The following is a 6,949-nucleotide window of genomic DNA, read 5'->3' on the forward strand; positions in this document are numbered from 1 at the left end:
ACTAACTTTTACCATATTCTTATTGTAAACAGACCATCATTCTCTAGGAAAGGTAGTTAATGTTTGTGCATGCTTATTGTAGGCATATCTGTCAGTCTTGTATTGCATTCCGAAAATTATAATAGTTTGTATGTACAGCATTTATGTTTAGGAAAGGCACATTAATACACTGCAAAGTTTTAATTTCTTCCTTGGATAATACTGCAAATTACCTTAAAGGATAAGTTCAACTTTTGGACAAAAATAATAAATTAACATTTTTTTTGCAAGTAAAAAAATGTGCATTTATTGTTTTTGTCCAAAGGAGCCTGGAAAGTATTGCACCAGCAATCGCTGATGCCATGAAGGTCTCCTGCAGACCTGCCAGAATATCTACTTGCCGTAAAGGGATGTACAGTCAAGCAGATATTCTGACAGGAAGTTTCAATGGACTACCACTACGCTCCACAGCGCTGCGGTAGTTTATTGAAAACTACAAGCCCACAGCTGCTAAGGCTATGGGGACTTGCAGTTCATGAATTCATGGAAGTCCGGAATGAATGACTCCACCCACATGGCCACGCTGTTTTCAAATCTGACAGATAGTACGAAGAAATATCCCCATATTATCTGCTAGAGGGAAGGGGGGCAGTGGTCATGGCTGCAGCTATGGGAACATGTTACATGTTCCACCCTAAAAACGGGTAGAACATGTAAAATGTTCCCGAAGCAGTCTAAGCTGTTTAGGAAAATCAACGCTGTATAGGTTTCTGGTGTCTAAAAGGACCCTGTCTGCCTAATGGGACATATAGAATGTCTGTGGGTTACAGAGCTCTAAACAAAGTAGCATCTCTATAGACGTAAGCTGTACCTGATATGATACCTAAGAAAATAGCTAAAGAGGCAGGAGAATATCATGCTGTGATAGACCTTGCTAAAGCCTTTTTCTCGATTTTGATAGACCCAGAGTCTTAGGACCAATTTGTCTTTGTGTTGGATGACCACCAGTACACTTTCACCATCCATACACAAGGCTGCCTTCATTCTACAATAATTTGTCATGGACTGGTTGCTAAGATTTAAGTACCTTGAATTTTAAAATTGCTTTGTTTTACCACATTGATGGCATCATGATCTCTGGGACAAATGAAGATGTAAACTTTATTTATAAAAAGTGGCAGATATATACACTCACAAATGCCAAATAAACACAGGCATATCATATCCTCAGAGCCTCTGAGGAAGAGAGGATTCCCCCCTCGAAATGCTTCAATCATTTTAGAGTTTCCTCTTGCATGTGGACCATGGACTCCTGTTGATATGTATGTATCATATGCCTGTGTTTATTTGGCATTTGTGAGTATATATCTGCCACTCTTTATAAATAAAGTTTGAAGTGAGGTAATGTGCAAGTATGGTGCGCCCCTTTCTTTTTCTAGCTTATAGCGCTTTCTTGTGCTACCCCAGTCTGCAGGGGGCTGCACAGCACTGCACTACCAAATTGAATGCAAAGAGGTATGAAGATTCATCCACATATGCTAAATCCGGTCCATTTTGCGCAGAAGGTTTTTCTTCTTTTTGGTAACAAATGAATATGTAACTGAAGCACTGCACCTGCGGATACACCACATGGAGAACAGAGAATGGGCTATCATAAGAGACAAGGTCCAATGACCTGCCACAGAGGTGAAATTCCTTGGAATGATGTGGACTGGATCACATAGGAAAATTCATGAGACAATTGGGCAAACTATCCAGGCACTGTTGCCCCCTACTACCAAAGAGGAGGCTCAGAAGTTCATTGGAGTTTTTGGATTCTGCAAATCATTCATCCCACATCTTGGACTGATCCTGAGGCCTCTATACAATGTTACCAGGAAAAAGAATGAGTTCTTATGGGGTTCAGAGTAACAGACTGCATTCCTTGCTACTAAAGAAGCCATTTCACAGCATCAGGAATTGGGACCCATGAGACAAGGAGTGGCATTTCAGCTGGATGTAGTGGAGCAGGATGGCACTATATCTTGGAGTCTGTGGCAGCCAAATGAAGAGAAAGGACAGAGAGCAATACCCATTGGATTTTGGTCCAAGCAACTGACAGGTGCACAGAAGAGATATATGCCCCTAGAGAAGTACCTGTTTGTGGCCTGCACAGCACTTCAACATGTACAGACCATTACAGGAAAGGACCCATCTATACTGCATTGCCAATATCAGGATGGGTGAGAAATAATGGACTGACCGCTAGAGCAACTGTAGCTCAAAACCAGACAAAGATGAAATGGAAGTGGTACCCTAAAGAAAGAGGGGGTAGTGCAGCTGAGGATGTCAAAGACAAAACAGTTGGCAGGGATTGTCACTTTTACCAACACCCAGTCAGAAGAAGAAATTACTGTACTACAGCCATCCCCCATTCAAGAGGCTCCACTTTTTGAGTGTCTGTTAGAAGACATGAAAGACTCAGCATGGTTTACTGATGCTTCAGCCATAGTCACCTGGTCTGGATGTCAATTGACAGCAACATCCTGCAACCTGAGTACAGACACAGTCCTGCAGGAGACCGGAATTGCAGGGTCCAGTCAGTATGCAGAGTTGAAAGCTGTAGTAATGATTCTTCAGGAATATCCTAGCTGAGTGGTATTTAATAGACTAACAACTTGGATGGCCATGTGGAAGACCAATGAATGGACAATTCCTGGAAAGGGGGTTTGGGGAGGTAAGAAAATTTGGCACTACATCTGGAAAGAAGCTCACTCCCACACCATAAAAGTGTCTCTAGCCCCAGACTTTGAGAACTATAACAGAGTGGCAGTCAAAACAAACAAAGTGAATGCCAGCTGGGCCCACAAACAATATGGACATTTGGGTCAGAAAGCAACATATGAATGGGCAAAGTAGAGAGGATTGCCCATGTCCATGGACATGATAAAGATTGTAATTGGGAACTGTAAAGTGTCTGGAGAAGTGTGACAATGGCCATTGCAAAAGTACTCTACTGGGTCGATTAAGAGGAGCAAGAGGCCTGCAGAGATTTGGCAGATTGACTTCATCAGTCCCCTGCCTCAGGGTAACATTGTACTGAGGTATTATTGCACTGAAGTGCAAATATTCAGATCAAGCTGTAACACTTCAACTGCTTCAGAAATTGTTTTTGCTTATGGCTGTCCCAAACAAATCTAAAGTGATTAAAGGCTCACACAGGCTCTCGGTGAACCTGCACTCATCTGTGAAAAGCACAGGGCGCCAGTAAAAGACTTACCAATTCTGGTGTACAATGTTAAATGGCAATCGAGCTCTATGGTGCCTGGCAGTGAGCACAGGGTCCACTAGAGGAAAAAAAAATGTTAGTGGCCTCCACCTCATTGTTGCCCGTCTAGTGCACCTGTTGTTAATTTAATTAACACCAAAGCAGCTGAAACTGATTAACAACCCCCTCTGATACTTAACTGACCAGATCAATATCCCAGGAGTTTAAATGACTTGATGCTATACCCTGATTTAAAAGTGTTCCTTTAATTTTTTTGAGCAGTATATATATATATATATATATATATATATCATGTGTTTTCTGATTTTTCTCACACTTACATATAAGAATCAGTTTGCTTGTCTTCCTTTGAAATGGGCATCACGTTTCTTTGAGTGTTGGGGTGGGTACTGCTCAAACATATACTGTTAAAACCCATTTACGATTGTTTTATGTTGGACTCTTCTGTTGTTCTACATTTATTATGTAACTGAAATCAACAAGTCAGGTAACCACGGTCAAACTATAGCTTGACTTTTTGAAATATATGACCTATGGCATGATACAACAGTGCCATCTAGAGAATGAATTTGGAGAATGTTTCACCTATATGATATCAGGAACAATAGTTAGAAAAAAAGGATACGCCCATGTGGGATTGTCTGTCCACAACTTTCTGAATAAAAAGTCAGCAGGTTAAGCAGACAAGAGGACTCTATAATGATGTAACACCAAGGAAGGTCTGTTCCAGGACAAACTATAGCTGATGAAACTTTTCGCCCAATCTCATGCAACCACTTGTAGAATAAGCCTGGGGGCCTTGTTGTCTGCGGAGATTGTAAAGTTGCCATAACCTGAGCCATATAGCTTTTACCATATTCTTATTTTATACAGACCATTATTCATGCTCATTCAGTAGGCAGGATAGTTAATGTTTGTATATGCTAATATATCTGTCAGTCTTGTATTGTATTCCTAAAATTGTAATAGTTTGTATTTTTGTTTAGTAAAGCACATTAATACACTGCAGAGTTTTAATTTCTTCCTTTGATTATACCACAATGGAATCCTAAAAGACAAAAAGCATACCAAGGATTAAACTCTGCAGCAAAAATTAAAAATTTGGCAGCTGGGTTTCACATACAGAAACATTGTGTGACACTTTACAGTGCCTGGGTATTAGAATAAGCCACAAACTTTGAGAGACAAAGAAGTACTTACACTAAAGCAGAAATTTCAAAATATGGCAGCTGAGGTTCAACTGTGGAAATGGCATCTTGCAGTACTGGAACACTGGAATAGTTCACAAAGTTTGAGGCACAATGCATGATTTACCCTATAGGAAACCTGAGACATTTAGAATTTGGTGTTTAGCTGTGTGGCACCTTTTTTAGTGCCCAGGCACTGTAACAAGCTAGGAGAGGTGGTGGGAATTGGTAATAGGGGCAGGATTTTTGTTTTTGAAGGGGAATGGGGATGATAATAAAAAGTTTAGTCTATAGCATACATTGCACTGGATTTGTATTCATTAGTAATTCAAAACTGGTTCCTTTTAATGTAAGTGAGCAGATCCACATTGTCAGGGAACAGGCAGATTCACCTCCCCATGACAAATTCAACTGCTGCAGTGAAAGCCCTCTCAAACAGCATAGTGGATGCAGGACAAGCCAGAAGCTCCAGTGTATAATGTGCAAGTATCAGCTGGTGGCTGATCTTGGACATGCAATAGTCCATGCGGTTCTCACTTTTGAGACTGTCTGTATCAGCTTTGGATCCAATGAATTCAGCAATTATGTAGTTCAGGAGATGCCTGTGAGTGCTGTATGCAGCCAGGCTTGGCAGCCGTGGTTTGATAAAGCTCCTAAAATTGGCACTAAGGGCATCTGCCACCACAGCCTCTCCTCCTTCTAGTGATCAGACGATTGGTGGCACATTGGTCATCAGAGGGGATTATACCACCCTTAGAAAATGTGACAAAGCAAAATGTGTACAGCATCTCTTAAAAGTGACACATTTTGGGATCAAATCCCAACCAAGGCACCACTTTCCTGGAGTTTGCATGTTCTCCCTGTGCCTGGAGTACTCCAGTTTCTACCACACTTCAAAGACATGCTGGTAGGTTAATTGGATCCTGTATAAACTGACCCTAATATTATTATTATTATACAGTATTTATAAAGCACCAACAGTTCGCTCAGCGCTGTACATTACAAAGGCAGACAGAACATGCAACAGTACAATAACAATCCAATGTGATACACGAGGGGTTCAAGGGCCCTGCTCCTTTGAGCTTACAGTCTAGGATGTGTGTGTATGTGAGTTAGGGACCTTAGATTGTCCTCTGGCTAGGTGACTTGAGAATCTAATAGGGTGGCCATCTAATAGTGGCTGACTTTCTGAATTTATGGAGTCCTTGTGCAGCCATTTGAGCATAAAACACTCCATTTGCTTTAACTTGCCTGCAGCACCTGCTAACCATAAAACAAACTCCAGCAGCTCCAGATGGATACACTGTAACTTACTATAAGCAGTTTCAGTCGTGATTGGCGTTGCATTTCGTTAAAGTGGTTGGGCAGCACAGTGGCTAAATGGTTAGCACTTCCACCTGGTAGTACTAGGGTCATTGGTTCAAATTCCAACCATGGCACCACTTGCCTGGAGTTTGCATGCTCTCCCTGTGCCTGTGTGGGTTTCTTCCGGGTACTCTAGTTTCCTCCCACACTTCAAAGACATGCTGGTAGGTTAACTGGATTCTGTCTAAACTGACCCTATTATGTGTATATATGTAAGTTAGGGATCTTAGATTATATGCCCCTTGGGAGTTAGGGATTGATTAAAATGTGAAATATATATGTAAAGCGCTGCATAAATTGACAATGCTATGTATGTACCTGTAATAAATAAAGGCTGAAATTGTTTTACCTTCAAGCATTCTATGCATGAAGGTAGAAAGCCTTCTGTGTGCAGCAGCCCCCCCCCCCCCACACACACACACAATACATACCTGGGCCCTATTGCAAACCACCAATGTGCACCAGAGTATCGGCTCTCCAGGCGCTTTCCCTCCTCACTGGCTGAGACAGCAGTGGAAACTATTGGCTCCTGCTGCTGTCAATCACAGCAAATGAGGAGAAAGAGGGGATGGAGCCAAGCTGGGGCTCTGTGTGTGAATGGACACACAGAGCTCCAGCTTTGGAGCGAGCCTGAGTGAGTGCCCCCACAACAAGCTGCTTGCTCTGGGGGCACTCGGCAGGAGGAAGGGACCAGGAGCGCTAGCAGTGGACCCAAGAACTGGAAAATTGGGGCTGCTCTGTACAAAACAACTGCACAGAGCAGGTAAGTATGGCATGTTTATTATTTATAAAAATGCCTTTAATATCACTTTAAGGCAATTAACTCCCTTCGACAGACTTTACCTCTGCACCCTCCTGCATTGACTGCCACATTTCCATTATACTGAAAGAGAGAAAGGGTCCTGCTCACCCACTACTACTTCTGTGTACAGAACCCCTGCCTTTCTCCTTAGGCCTGCCTGACATTTTGAATTAAGGAAACTGCTAAACTTAAGCAGCTATTTTATTAGGGAGAATACATCCGCACAGTAATTTAACATTATATAGAGTTATATCGGACAGCATAGCACGGCAGCAAACTTTCCTTATTGCAGGCTGTCGGTTCTCCTTAAACCACTCCAACACACTGACAAATGGCTTCTGGAAATAC

Source organism: Staurois parvus, unplaced genomic scaffold (assembly GCF_062004578.1).
Source record: "Staurois parvus isolate SC_StPar_1 unplaced genomic scaffold, SC_StPar_1.0 ptg000204l, whole genome shotgun sequence".
NCBI classification, from domain to species: Eukaryota; Metazoa; Chordata; class Amphibia; order Anura; family Ranidae; genus Staurois; species Staurois parvus.